Here is a 14,128-nt window from a genome sequence, read left to right as displayed (position 1 = left end):
ACTCACCCTTCTCTTCTTCAGTTACCCCCCCCCCGCTCTCACTCACCCGTCTCTTCCTCAGTTACCCCCCGCTCTCACTCACCCGTCTCTTCTTCAGTTACCCCCCGCCCTCACTCACCCGTCTCTTCTTCAGTTACCCCCCGCTTTCACTCACCCGTCTCTTCTTCAGTTCCCCCCCCGCTCTCACTCACCCGTCTCTTCTTCAGTTCCCCCCGCTCTCACTCACCCGTCTCTTCTTCAGTTACCCCCCGCCCTCACTCACCCGTCTCTTCTTCAGTTACCCCCCCGCTCTCACTCACCCGTCTCTTCTTCAGTTCCCCCCCGCCCTCACTCACCCGTCTCTTCTTCAGTTCCCCCCCGCCCTCACTCACCCGTCTCTTCTTCAGTTACCCCCTGCCCTCACTCACCCGTCTCTTCTTCAGTTCCCCCCGCTCTCACTCACCCGTCTCTTCTTCAGTTACCCCCCGCTCTCACTCACCCGTCTCTTCCTCAGTTCCCCCCCCTGCCCTCACTCACCCGTCTCTTCTTCAGTTACCCCCCGCTCTCACTCACCCGTCTCTTCCTCAGTTCCCCCCCCGCTCTCACTCACCCGTCTCTTCTTCAGTTCCCCCCGCTCTCACTCACCCGTCTCTTCCTCAGTTCCCCCCCTGCCCTCACTCACCCGTCTCTTCCTCAGTTCCCCCCCCCGCCCTCACTCACCCGTCTCTTCCTCAGTTACCCCCCCGCTCTCACTCACCCGTCTCTTCCTCAGTTCCCCCCCCCCGCCCTCACTCACCCGTCTCTTCCTCAGTTCCCCCCCGCCCTCACTCACCCGTCTCTTCCTCAGTTCCCCCCCCCCCCGCCCTCACTCACCCGTCTCTTCCTCAGTTCCCCCCCCGCCCTCACTCACCCGTCTCTTCCTCAGTTCCCCCCCCCCGCCCTCACTCACCCGTCTCTTCCTCAGTTCCCCCCCCGCCCTCACTCACCCGTCTCTTCTTCAGTTACTCCCGCTCTCACTCACCCGTCTCTTCCTCAGTTCCCCCCGCTCCCACTCACCCGTCTCTCTTCCCCCCGCCCTCACTCACCCGTCTCTCTTCCTCAGTTACCCCCACGCTCTCACTCACCCGTCTCCTCCTCAGTTACCCCCGCTCCCACTCACCCGTCTCTTCTTCAGTTACCCCCCGCTCTCACTCACCCGTCTCTTCTTCAGTTACCCCCCGCTCTCACTCACCCGTCTCTTCCTCAGTTAACCCCTCACTCACCCGTCTCTGCAGCTCTTGTTGTGTTTCCGTGAGGGGCTGGGATAAGGGAGTGACGGGAGGAGGCACGAGGCACCACCCAGTGAAGAGCATGAGGCACTGGATTATACTAATAGTGATGGCACAGGACTAGCATTTTTTCCACAACGCTCCTTCAGTGAAAGAGTTAACTGCCCCCTCCCCCTCCCTGGGTGGCTGAGCAATTTTGGGGTTTTTGCCATATCTGACGCCTCGGAGGCTCCGGTCAGGAAACGGGAGGAAAGTCTCCAATCACTAAAGGTTGGATGAGGCGCGCGCTCCGTGCAATATTCTAACAACGTTTTATGCAAATCGACTTCAGATATTTTATCCGAAGTTGATTCGCTCATCCTTAGAACTCTGCGGTTTCCAATAGGCTTTGTGCCTCTGCTTGCTGTCACTGACTGGGAACATCACATTCAGAGGCTGAAGACCAGTAAAGATGCAATAATTCTCATAGCTGAGGGTTTGTTACAATGTCCACTCATTGTGCTGATACATTGTATCTAACAGCTGAGGGGAGAGATATGTGGATACAATAATGTAGACTGGATACAAGTGTAGCAAACCCTCTGCGGCCAGTAGGATTAGGTCACATGGGTTTGTAGTCTCTGGGTGCAAGTAATCATTATTTCCATTCACTGAGATAATCAGAGTAAGTACATTATCATCAGATTGTGGTATCAGAGTCCCTGTCCAACTCCTCTGTCCTCCCTCCAGACCCCTCCGTCCTCCCTCCAGACCCCTCCGGACCCCTCCGTCCTCCCTCCGGACCCCTCCGTCCTCCCTCCGTCCTCCCTCCGGACCCCTCCGTCCTCCCTCCGGACCCCTCCGTCCTCCCTCCGTCCTCCCTCCGGACCCCTCCGTCCTCCCTCCGTCCTCCCTCCGGACCCCTCCGTCCTCCCTCCGGACCCCTCCGTCCTCCCTCCGGACCCCTCCGTCCTCCCTCCGTCCTCCCCCCGGACCCCTCCGTCCTCCCTCCGTCCTCCCTCCGGACCCCTCCGTCCTCCCTCCGTCCTCCCTCCGGACCCCTCCGTCCTCCCTCCGGACTCCTCCGTCCTCCCTCCGGGCACCTCTGCCCTCCCTCCGGGCACCTCTGCCCTCCCTCCAGGCACCTCTGCCCTCCCTCCAGGCACCTCTGCCCTCCCTCCAGGCACCTCTGCCCTCCCTCCAGGCACCTCTGCCCTCCCTCCAGGCACCTCTGCCCTCCCTCCAGGCACCTCTGCCCTCCCTCCAGGCACCTCTGCCCTACTCAAGGAACCTGTGTCCGCCTCCAGGCCCCTCTGCCCTCTCTTCAGATACCTCTGTCCTCCCTCCAGGTGCCTCTGTCCTCCCTCCAGGCGCCTCTGTCCTCCCTCCAGGCGCCTCTGTCCTCCCTCCAGGCGCCTCTGTCCTCCCTCCAGACCCCTCTGTCCTCCCTCCAGGCCCCTCTGTCCTCCCTCCAGGCCCCTCTGTCCTCCCTCCAGGCGCCTCTGTCCTCCCTCCAGACTCCTCTGTCCTCCCTCCAGACTCCTCTGTCCTCCCTCCAGACTCCTCTGTCCTCCCTCCAGACTCCTCTGTCCTCCCTCCAGACTCCTCTGTCCTCCCTCCAGACTCCTCTGTCCTCCCTCCAGACTCCTCTGTCCTCCCTCCAGACTCCTCTGTCCTCCCTCCAGACTCCTCTGTCCTCCCTCCAGACTCCTCTGTCCTCCCTCCAGACTCCTCTGTCCTCCCTCCAGACTCCTCTGTCCTCCCTCCAGACTCCTCTGTCCTCCCTCCAGACTCCTCTGTCCTCCCTCCAGACTCCTCTGTCCTCCCTCCAGACTCCTCTGTCCTCCCTCCAGACTCCTCTGTCCTCCCTCCAGACTCCTCTGTCCTCCCTCCAGACTCCTCTGTCCTCCCTCCAGACCCCTGTGTCCTCCCTCCAGACTCCTCTGTCCCCATCCAGACTCCTCTGTCCTCCCTCCAGACTCCTCTGTCCTCCCTCCAGACTCCTCTGTCCTCCCTCCAGACCCCTGTGTCCTCCCTCCAGGCACCTCTGTCCTCCTTCTGGATACTTCTGTTTCAATCCAGGAACCTCTGTCCTCTACATACACCTCTGTCCTCCCTCCAGACCCCTCTTTCCTCCCTCCAGACCCCTCTTTCCTCCCTCCAGACCCCTCTGTCCTCCCTCCAGACCCCTCTGTCCTCCCTCCAGACCCCTCCGTCCTCCCTCCAGACCCCTCCGTCCTCCCTCCAGACCCCTCCGTCCTCCCTCCAGACCCCTCCGTCCTCCCTCCAGACCCCTCCGTCCTCCCTCCAGACCCCTCCGTCCTCCCTCCAGACCCCTCCGTCCTCCCTCCAGACCCCTCCGTCCTCCCTCCAGACCCCTCCGTCCTCCCTCCAGACCCCTCCGTCCTCCCTCCAGACCCCTCTGTCCTCCCTCCAGACCCCTCCGTCCTCCCTCCAGACCCCTCCGTCCTCCCTCCAGACCCCTCCGTCCTCCCTCCAGACCCCTCCGTCCTCCCTCCAGACCCCTCCGTCCTCCCTCCAGACCCCTCCGTCCTCCCTCCAGACCCCTCCGTCCTCCCTCCAGACCCCCCTGTCCTCCCTCCAGACCCCCCTGTCCTCCCTCCAGACCCCCCTGTCCTCCCTCCAGACCCCCCTGTCCTCCCTCCAGACCCCTCTGTCCTCCCTCCAGACCCCTCTGTCCTCCCTCCAGACTCCTCTGTCCTCCCTCCAGACTCCTCTGTCCTCCCTCCAGACTCCTCTGTCCTCCCTCCAGACTCCTCTGTCCTCCCTCCAGACTCCTCTGTCCTCCCTCCAGACTCCTCTGTCCTCCCTCCAGACCCCTGTGTCCTCCCTCCAGGCACCTCTGTCCTCCTTCTGGATACTTCTGTTTCAATCCAGGAACCTCTGTCCTCTACATACACCTCTGTCCTCCCTCCAGACCCCTCTTTCCTCCCTCCAGACCCCTCTGTCCTCCCTCCAGACCCCTCTTTCCTCCCTCCAGACCCCTCTTTCCTCCCTCCAGACCCCTCCGTCCTCCCTCCAGACCCCTCCGTCCTCCCTCCAGACCCCTCCGTCCTCCCTCCAGACCCCTCCGTCCTCCCTCCAGACCCCTCCGTCCTCCCTCCAGACCCCTCCGTCCTCCCTCCAGACCCCTCCGTCCTCCCTCCAGACCCCTCCGTCCTCCCTCCAGACCCCTCCGTCCTCCCTCCAGACCCCTCCGTCCTCCCTCCAGACCCCTCCGTCCTCCCTCCAGACCCCTCCGTCCTCCCTCCAGACCCCTCCGTCCTCCCTCCAGACCCCTCCGTCCTCCCTCCAGACCCCTCCGTCCTCCCTCCAGACCCCTCCGTCCTCCCTCCAGACCCCTCCGTCCTCCCTCCAGACCCCTCCGTCCTCCCTCCAGACCCCTCCGTCCTCCCTCCAGACCCCTCCGTCCTCCCTCCAGACCCCTCCGTCCTCCCTCCAGACCCCCCTGTCCTCCCTCCAGACCCCCCTGTCCTCCCTCCAGACCCCCCTGTCCTCCCTCCAGACCCCCCTGTCCTCCCTCCAGACCCCCCTGTCCTCCCTCCAGACCCCCCTGTCCTCCCTCCAGACCCCTCTGTCCTCCCTCCAGACCCCTCTGTCCTCCCTCCAGACCCCTCTGTCCAGACCCCTCTGTCCTCCCTCCAGACCCCTCTGTCCTCCCTCCAGACCCCTCTGTCCTCCCTCCAGACCCCTCTGTCCTCCCTCCAGACCCCCCTGTCCTCCCTCCAGACCCCCCTGTCCTCCCTCCAGACCCCCCTGTCCTCCCTCCAGACCCCTCTGTCCTCCCTCCAGACCCCTCTGTCCTCCCTTCAGACCCCTCTGTCCAGACCCCTCTGTCCTCCCTCCAGACCTCTCTGTCCTCCCTCCAGACCCCTCTGTCCTCCCTCCAGACCCCCCTGTCCTCCCTCCAGACCCCCCTGTCCTCCCTCCAGACCCCCCTGTCCTCCCTCCAGACCCCTCTGTCCTCCCTCCAGACCTCTCTGTCCTCCCTCCAGACCTCTCTGTCCTCCCTCCAGACCCCCCTGTCCTCCCTCCAGACCCCCCTGTCCTCCCTCCAGACCCCTCTGTCCTCCCTCCAGACCCCTCTGTCCTCCCTCCAGACCCCTCTGTCCTCCCTCCAGACCCCTCTGTCCTCCCTCCAGACCCCTCTGTCCTCCCTCCAGACCCCTCTGTCCTCCCTCCAGACCCCTCTGTCCTCCCTCCAGACCCCTCTGTCCTCCCTCCAGACCCCTCTGTCCTCCCTCCAGACCCCTCTGTCCTCCCTCCAGACCCCTCTGTCCTCCCTCCAGACCCCTCTGTCCTCCCTCCAGACCCCTCTGTCCTCCCTCCAGACCCCTCTGTCCTCCCTCCAGACCCCTCTGTCCTCCCTCCAGACCCCTCTGTCCTCCCTCCAGACCCCTCTGTCCTCCCTCCAGACCCCTCTGTCCTCCCTCCAGACCCCTCTGTCCTCCCTCCAGACCCCTCTGTCCTCCCTCCGTCCTCCCTCCAGACCCCTCTGTCCTCCCTCCAGACCCCTCTGTCCTCCCTCCAGACCCCTCTGTCCTCCCTCCAGACCCCCCTGTCCTCCCTCCAGACCCCCCTGTCCTCCCTCCAGACCCCCCTGTCCTCCCTCCAGACCCCCCTGTCCTCCCTCCAGACCCCCCTGTCCTCCCTCCAGACCCCCCTGTCCTCCCTCCAGACCTCTCTGTCCTCCCTCCAGACCTCTCTGTCCTCCCTCCAGACCTCTCTGTCCTCCCTCCAGACCTCTCTGTCCTCCCTCCAGACCCCTCTGTCCTCCCTCCAGACCCCTCTGTCCAGACCCCCCTGTCCTCCCTCCAGACCCCCCTGTCCTCCCTCCAGACCCCCCTGTCCTCCCTCCAGACCCCTCTGTCCTCCCTCCAGACCCCTCTGTCCTCCCTCCAGACCCCTCTGTCCTCCCTCCAGACCCCTCTGTCCTCCCTCCAGACCCCTCTGTCCTCCCTCCAGACCCCTCTGTCCTCCCTCCAGACCCCTCTGTCCTCCCTCCAGACCCCTCTGTCCTCCCTCCAGACCCCTCTGTCCTCCCTCCAGACCCCTCTGTCCTCCCTCCAGACCCCTCTGTCCTCCCTCCAGACCCCTCTGTCCTCCCTCCAGACCCCTCTGTCCCAGGGCCGATCCTACACGGGGTGCAGTGGGTGCCCCGCACCCCAGCGCTGCGGCCCTGGTGACAAGTAGGGGCGGCCGCAGCCGGCGGCAGGGCAGAGCAGGAGATGAGCGCCTCCATTGCGGAAGCGCTCATCTCCATAGTCATCTGTATTGCCGTCCTCAGAACGGCAATACAGATGCCTGTGCTGCGGCAGAGGAGGGAGAGGTGTGTCCCCTCCTGTTCCTCTGATAGGCTGCCGGCTTAGTGCTGGCAGCCTATCAGAGGCCGGTGATGGCGCGATGACGTCATCGCGTCGCCTGAGCCGTATAGCGAGGGACACAGACGGAAGAGGCGGCCTGCATCGCATCGCATTGCTGGAGGTAAGTATAAGTGTATTATTTTTTTTTATTTTTTTATATAGGTACAATACTGGGCTGGCACATGATAAGGGGGGCTACTGGGCTGGCACATAAGGGGGGCTACTGGGCTGGCACATAAGGGGGGCTACTGGGCTGGCACATAAGGGGGGCTACTGGGCTGGCACATAAGGGGGGACTACTGGGCTGGGCTGGCACATGATAAGGGGGGCTACTGGGCTGGCACATGATAAGGGGGGACTACTGGGCTGGCACATGATAAGGGGGGCTACTGGGCTGGCACATAAGGGGGGCTACTGGGCTGGCACATAAGGGGGGACTACTGGGCTGGGCTGGCACATGATAAGGGGGGCTACTGGGCTGGCACATGATAAGGGGGGACTACTGGGCTGGCACATGATAAGGGGGGACTACTGGGCTGGCACATGATAAGGGGGGGCTACTGGCACATGATATGGGGGCACTCTGGCTACTGGCACATGATATGGGGGCACTCTGGCTACTGGCACATGATAATGGGGGGGATCTGGCTACTGGCACATGATATGGGGGGGGCTCTGGCTACTGGCACATGATATGGGGGGCTAAAGGCACATGATAAGGGGGGCTACTGGCACATGATAAGGGGGCTACTGGCACATGATAAGGGGGGCTACTGGCACATAGGGGGGCTACTGGCACATAAGGGGGGCTACTGGCACATAATATGGGGGGGCTCTGGCTACTGGCATATGATATGGGGGGCTCTGGCTACTGGCACATGATGGTGGGGGGGCTCTTATTTCTGGCACATGATTGGGGGCACTCTGGCTACTGGCACATGATATGGGGGGCTCTGGCTACTGACACATGATATGGGGGGGCTCTGGCTACTGACATGATATGGGGGGGCTCTGGCTACTGGCACATGATGGTGGGGGGGGGGGCTCTTATTACTGGCACATGATTGGGGGCATCTATGGGGGCACATCTTACTGCAGATTATTGGGGGGCACTATAGGGGCATCTACTGAGGCTAAAAAAGAAGATATTTTATATGGGGGCTCTGTATAGGGGCATTTTATACTGGGACACATTATGGTGGGTACTATGGGGAAGGGGGGGCACTATGGGGGTCATCTACGGGGGCACTGAGAAGGGGTATTTTATTTTGGCACATTATGGGAACATTAGCTCAACTGGGGGCATTACAAATGTTTTGCATATTATAAGGAGAATTATTACTACTGGGGGGGCATTATGGTGGGCTTTATTACTCCCCCATGGTATGACCCCCTAGTAGCAGCACCAGCCTCTCCCTGCTCTGCTATCCCTCTGCCCTTTCTCCAAATCCTTATTATGAAATCTTTCTCATTAGGTTAAAGCACAACATCAGCTCCGCCGAGCCCCCGGCCAAGTGTTGAAGTGGCGTCCGAGATCCCCAAGGGCCAAGTCAAGTAACTGTAAGTTTTTATGGGGGTTCTACAAAAGAGCTATCGTGAAGTTGTTGCCATAGAAACATTGTAAAGGGGAGCAGTTAGTAAGATAACCACGCCCATGTGGGGGCGCCAGAAATATTTCTGCACCCAGGCGCCTGTGACCCTAGGATCGGCCCTGCTCTGTCCTCCCTCCAGACCCCTGTGTCCTCCCTCCAGACCCCTGTGTCCTCCCTCCAGACCCCCCTGTCCTCCCTCCAGACCCCTGTGTCCTCCCTCCAGACCCCTGTGTCCTCCCTCCAGACCCCTGTGTCCTCCCTCCAGACCCCTGTGTCCTCCCTCCAGACCCCTGTGTCCTCCCTCCAGACCCCTGTGTCCTCCCTCCAGACCCCTGTGTCCTCCCTCCAGACCCCTGTGTCCTCCCTCCAGACCCCTGTGTCCTCCCTCCAGACCCCTGTGTCCTCCCTCCAGACCCCTGTGTCCTCCCTCCAGACCCCTGTGTCCTCCCTCCAGACCCCTGTGTCCTCCCTCCAGACCCCTGTGTCCTCCCTCCAGACCCCTGTGTCCTCCCTCCAGACCCCTGTGTCCTCCCTCCAGACCCCTGTGTCCTCCCTCCAGACCCCTCCGTCCTCCCTCCAGACCCCTCCGTCCTCCCTCCAGGCACCTCCGTCCTCCCTCCAGGCACCTCTGTCCTCCTTCTGGATACTTCTGTTTCAATCCAGGAACCTCTGTCCTCTACATACACCTCTGTCCTCTACATACACCTCTGTCCTCTACATACACCTCTGTCCTCTACATACACCTCTGTCCTCTACATACACCTCTGTCCTCTACATACACCTCTGTCCTCTACATACACCTCTGTCCTCTACATACACCTCTGTCCTCTACATACACCTCTGTCCTCTACATACACCTCTGTCCTCTACATACACCTCTGTCCTCTACATACACCTCTGTCCTCTACATACACCTCTGTCCTCTACATACACCTCTGTCCTCTACATACACCTCTGTCCTCTACATACACCTCTGTCCTCTACATACACCTCTGTCCTCTACATACACCTCTGTCCTCTCTCCAGACCCCTCTGAGAGAAATTGAAAGTTGGAGAAATGAAATGAGCAGCATTTTTTATTACAAGATGGAGGATTTTGAATCATACAGAGAACAAATAACTTTTCCTGTTTTCTGTCTGGAATGTGCTCTCAAAAAGAACCCCTCCCAGCTCTATTTTGCTCTTTCCTTCACCCACCCTTCCTGTGCTCTTACTGAAACCCCCCCTCAGGAATTCAACCCCCCATCCATATGGGGGAGGGGGGGGGGCAGGTGATTGGTAATGCATCTGCAGACTGTGAAGATACTAACATGTGTCATCCATAGATCTTCCAGACAGGGCTCCAGCTTTGGATTAGATCCAATGATGTTTGCAAATAACCTTTCCAAATTGTATCTTTCACTAGATAAGAAAGTGCCCTCAGTGATTGCCCCTATGATGCCAATTGGAAGTGTCCAATCCTATCAATCTAAGGTTGCACCCATTCTAAGTCCTTATCCAGATAGGAGTGACAGTGTAGGGATATCTGCATCATTGTATCATGTATGACATCTGCCACACCCAGTGATGAATAGAATTCCCAATTCAGAGAACTTACTTCTGCTGCTTTATAGAAGATGAGTTAAACTATGGAGAGTTTTCTCCTATTATTGGTGAGATTTGGAAAATGTAGTCCAATGTAGAGCTGGGGATTTACTGCATAGTGAAGATCATCGAGTCTGGGAGGAAGCGTCTAGGTCATCAGGACAGAGAGTGTGGAGGAAGTGTTCACTAGACTCCAGGAAAGCTGGGTGGATTTGGATTTTTCAGATTACCTTAGATATGCATGAGAAAATCCTAAATGCTGCCTTTGTGGATGGTCTTAAGGATCATCTGGGGCCGTCTAGTGTTGGCTAGGCTTGAGAGAAGCTCATTTTGTCCCTCCATGTTGTTAAAGTTAAATCACACAAAGGCCTAAGTCGGGCCTGGCTGCCTATCAGTCCTCCCCACTAGACGGGGGAAGGTAGACTTTAGATGTAGTTGTCCACGCCCGTGGGAGGAGCTATAAATGTTCAGCCCTTCAAGTGCAACGCCCATGAGGAACTAACAATCCAGAATCAAATGCTGGATCCCTGTTATCTATACAATCCTTGGGATCTAATTCCATTGCCTCATAGCAAACATGTTCCATGATCTCTCATGGCTCAGGGTAGTATCACATGTGTAGGAGCATATAGTAATGCAATTCCTACTCCTCTCACCAATTAATCATCGTCTTAAGGGTGTGCAAAATTAGATCCGATTACTCTGCTGCATCTGGAGGGGGGGAGGGAGCAGTAGTAGTAGCAGTGCTTTCTGGGAGTAGTAGTGCTTTCCCACCTCTATAAATAAAATAAAAAATTCACATGCCTGTCTCCAATTAATAACCACATTCTTGAGTTTCTGGTAGATCATTTGAGGTTCTGGGAAGATGGATCATCTTGGACAGGAGATGCTGCTCCGTCCAGCAATGTCAGTGCAGGAGACAGAGCTGAAGACACTCGCTGAGGTCGGTAAGATGGCTGAGGGTAAGACTGCTAACATCCAGGTATGCCTTCGGTATCACTCATTATTATGGTCTAATCTGGTGAAGCAGAGAAAGGGTGTGATCCCTGAAACGCGTCCGGTGTGAGACAGCAAAGTTCTTCTTTTTCTCCCAAGTCCCCCTGTCGAGTTCCTAAGGTGCCGATACCAACAGGTAGCCCCCTGGATCTCTATCGACTGGACAATCGTATGGTCCGGACTCTAGGACCCAACATAGCACTAATCGCGCTGTCCCCTAACGAGCCGCGTGTATCACGTGGTGTGCTGCCAGGTCATGTGGGATGCCGCGTATCAGACCTAGAGACCACACGGGACGCCGAGGTGAGTCCGGGCGGCAAAGCAAGGACTATTTCCCATCTCTGCCAAGTAAAAGTAGAGGGGTAATGTACCTTGCCCCATGGGGCTATATTTATCGATACACCACTGCTACGCTACCTATGGCCGTGCGATCTAATATATAGATTCCCAGAGGACATTACATTGGGATCCAGATTACCTGCTCAGGACTTGTAAGAGCGGCCACTATATTACTTGTGTGGTACCATCGCATTGCTGGCTTGGTGCCATCCAGGAGTTTTATGCCCACGGGGGCACATTTATACCACGTTTGTACCGTATTATATTTTATCTTAGGTATGCACTATTTTATGCTAGTTACTTTTTATATTAAATTTGGTAATAGACATTTGTTTCCTGGTGGTCCTGGATATTTTGAGGGCCCTCCTATTATTCATACTTTCTGCTGGAACCGAGACTGTGCATTCACTGCAACCCAGAAGTAACAGCACATGTGCTCTGCTCCTCTACCATTGTAACAGCACATGTCCTCTGCTCCTCTACCATTGTAACAGCACATGTCCTCTGCTCTTCTACCATTGTAACAGCACATGTCCTCTGCTCTTCTACCATTGTAACAGCACATGTCCTCTGCTCCTCTACCATGGTAGCAGCACATGTCCTCTGCTCTTCTACCATTGTAACAGCACATGTCCTCTGCTCTTCTACCATTGTAACAGCACATGTCCTCTGCTCTTCTACCATTGTAGCAGCACATGTCCTCTGCTCTTCTACCATTGTAACAGCACATGTTTTCTGCTCTTCTACCATTGTAGCAGTACATGTCCTCTGCTCTTCTACCATGGTAGCAGCACATGTCCTCTGCTCTTCTACCATGGTAGCAGCACATGTCCTCTGCTCTTCTACCATTGTAACAGCACATGTCCTCTGCTCTTCTACCATTGTAACAGCACATGTCCTCTGCTCCTCTACCATGGTAGCAGCACATGTCCTCTGCTCTTCTACCATTGTAACAGCACATGTCCTCTGCTCTTCTACCATGGTAGCAGCACATGTCCTCTGCTCTTCTACCATTGTAACAGCACATGTCCTCTGCTCTTCTACCATTGTAACAGCACATGTCCTCTGCTCTTCTACCATGGTAGCAGCACATGTCCTCTGCTCCTCTACCATTGTAACAGCACATGTCCTCTGCTCTTCTACCATTGTAACAGCACATGTCCTCTGCTCTTCTACCATTGTAACAGCACATGTCCTCTGCTCTTCTACCATTGTAACAGCACATGTCCTCTGCTCTTCTACCATTGTAACAGCACATGTCCTCTGCTCTTCTACCATTGTAACAGCACATGTCCTCTGCTCTTCTACCATTGTAACAGCACATGTCCTCTGCTCTTCTACCATTGTAACAGCACATGTCCTCTGCTCTTCTACCATGGTAGCAGCACATGTCCTCTGCTCCTCTACCATGGTAGCAGCACATGTCCTCTGCTCTTCTACCATTGTAACAGCACATGTCCTCTGCTCTTCTACCATGGTAGCAGCACATGTCCTCCGCTCTTCTACCATGGTAGCAGCACATGTCCTCCGCTCTTCTACCATGGTAGCAGCACATGTCCTCCGCTCTTCTACCATGGTAGCAGCACATGTGCTCCGCTCTTCTACCATGGTAGCAGCACATGTCCTCCGCTCTTCTACCATGGTAGCAGCACATGTCCTCCGCTCTTCTACCATGGTAGCAGCACATGTCCTCCGCTCTTCTACCATTGTAACAGCACATGTGCTCCGCTCTTCTACCATGGTAGCAGCACATGTCCTCTGCTCCTCTACCATGGTAGCAGCACATGTCCTCTGCTCTTCTACCATGGTAACAGCACATGTGCTCCGCTCTTCTACCATGGTAGCAGCACATGTCCTCCGCTCTTCTACCATGGTAGCAGCACATGTCCTCCGCTCTTCTACCATGGTAGCAGCACATGTCCTCCGCTCTTCTACCATGGTAGCAGCACATGTGCTCCGCTCTTCTACCATGGTAGCAGCACATGTCCTCCGCTCTTCTACCATGGTAGCAGCACATGTCCTCCGCTCTTCTACCATGGTAGCAGCACATGTCCTCCGCTCTTCTACCATGGTAGCAGCACATGTGCTCCGCTCTTCTACCATGGTAGCAGCACATGTCCTCCGCTCTTCTACCATGGTAGCAGCACATGTCCTCCGCTCTTCTACCATGGTAGCAGCACATGTGCTCCGCTCTTCTACCATGGTAGCAGCACATGTGCTCCGCTCTTCTACCATTGTAACAGCACATGTGCTCCGCTCTTCTACCATGGTAGCAGCAGTGCAGGAGGGAGACTTTCAGGGCCCCACAACATGTCCGGAGACTCCACCCTGCAGCCCCATCAGTCAAGAGGCAGGGACAGAGGAGATTCCTCATCTGCAGCAGCCAGCTGGGGGATGGGGGGGGGGGGTTAGTTTATTATCCCTGATGTATTAACTGACCAATAACATGGAGATCCCAGTGCCCGCTGCCTTGCTGGTGGATGCATTGGCATTAGGGTTGCCACCTTTTCTTCAAGCCAAACCCGAACACTTTAGCACCTCGCGGCATGTATTATAACTATCAGGAAGGGGGGCGGCGGATCCTGACCCATCGCCTGGCTTCCTGCTTTCCCGTGAAGACGGCGTCCAAGTGAAAGAACACCGGCTTCAGAGGCAACCTCGCTTCCTGACCAATCAAGAAGAGGGGCGGCGAGTCGTGATTGGCTAGGCAGCGTACCTTCCTGACCAATCAGGAGGCCGGGACATGAGTCATGACATACTGCCCAGCTTGCTGATTGGTTAGGAAGCCAGGCTGCCTAGCAACAAGTGAAGCAGGCTTCCTAGCCAATCAGGAAGCCAGGAGGCGGATGATAACCCACCTCCCGGCTTCCTGATTGGATAGGAAGTCGGCTGTATGCTCCCTTGGCGCTGGCAGTCAGCGGGACATCTCCCTCCGACCGGAAGTTCCAATATCGGGGAAGGTATCGGAGCATTTGGGCGAGTACAAGTACTCAGTATCGGCAGCGAT

General features: G+C 57.4%; 1 protein-coding gene across 11 annotated transcripts in view; it reads right to left on the bottom strand.

Annotated features, from left to right (window-relative positions):
• LOC120986703 (phospholipid scramblase 3-like) overlaps positions 1–14,128 on the bottom strand; it is a 270,830-nt gene that overhangs the window by 22,794 nt on the left and 233,908 nt on the right. The window contains exon 1 of one of the 11 annotated variants that reach the window (XM_040415403.1): positions 1,242–1,323. The exons of 4 other annotated variants lie outside the window; for them this stretch is intronic. The gene's annotated coding sequence lies outside the window, so the exon portion shown is untranslated. 6 more of the 11 variants (XM_040415394.1, XM_040415399.1, XM_040415391.1 and 3 more) reach the window with 6 other exon arrangements.

This window comes from Bufo bufo, chromosome 1 (assembly GCF_905171765.1).
Source record: "Bufo bufo chromosome 1, aBufBuf1.1, whole genome shotgun sequence".
NCBI classification, from domain to species: Eukaryota; Metazoa; Chordata; class Amphibia; order Anura; family Bufonidae; genus Bufo; species Bufo bufo.
This window is presented reverse-complemented; position numbering and strand designations above follow the sequence as displayed.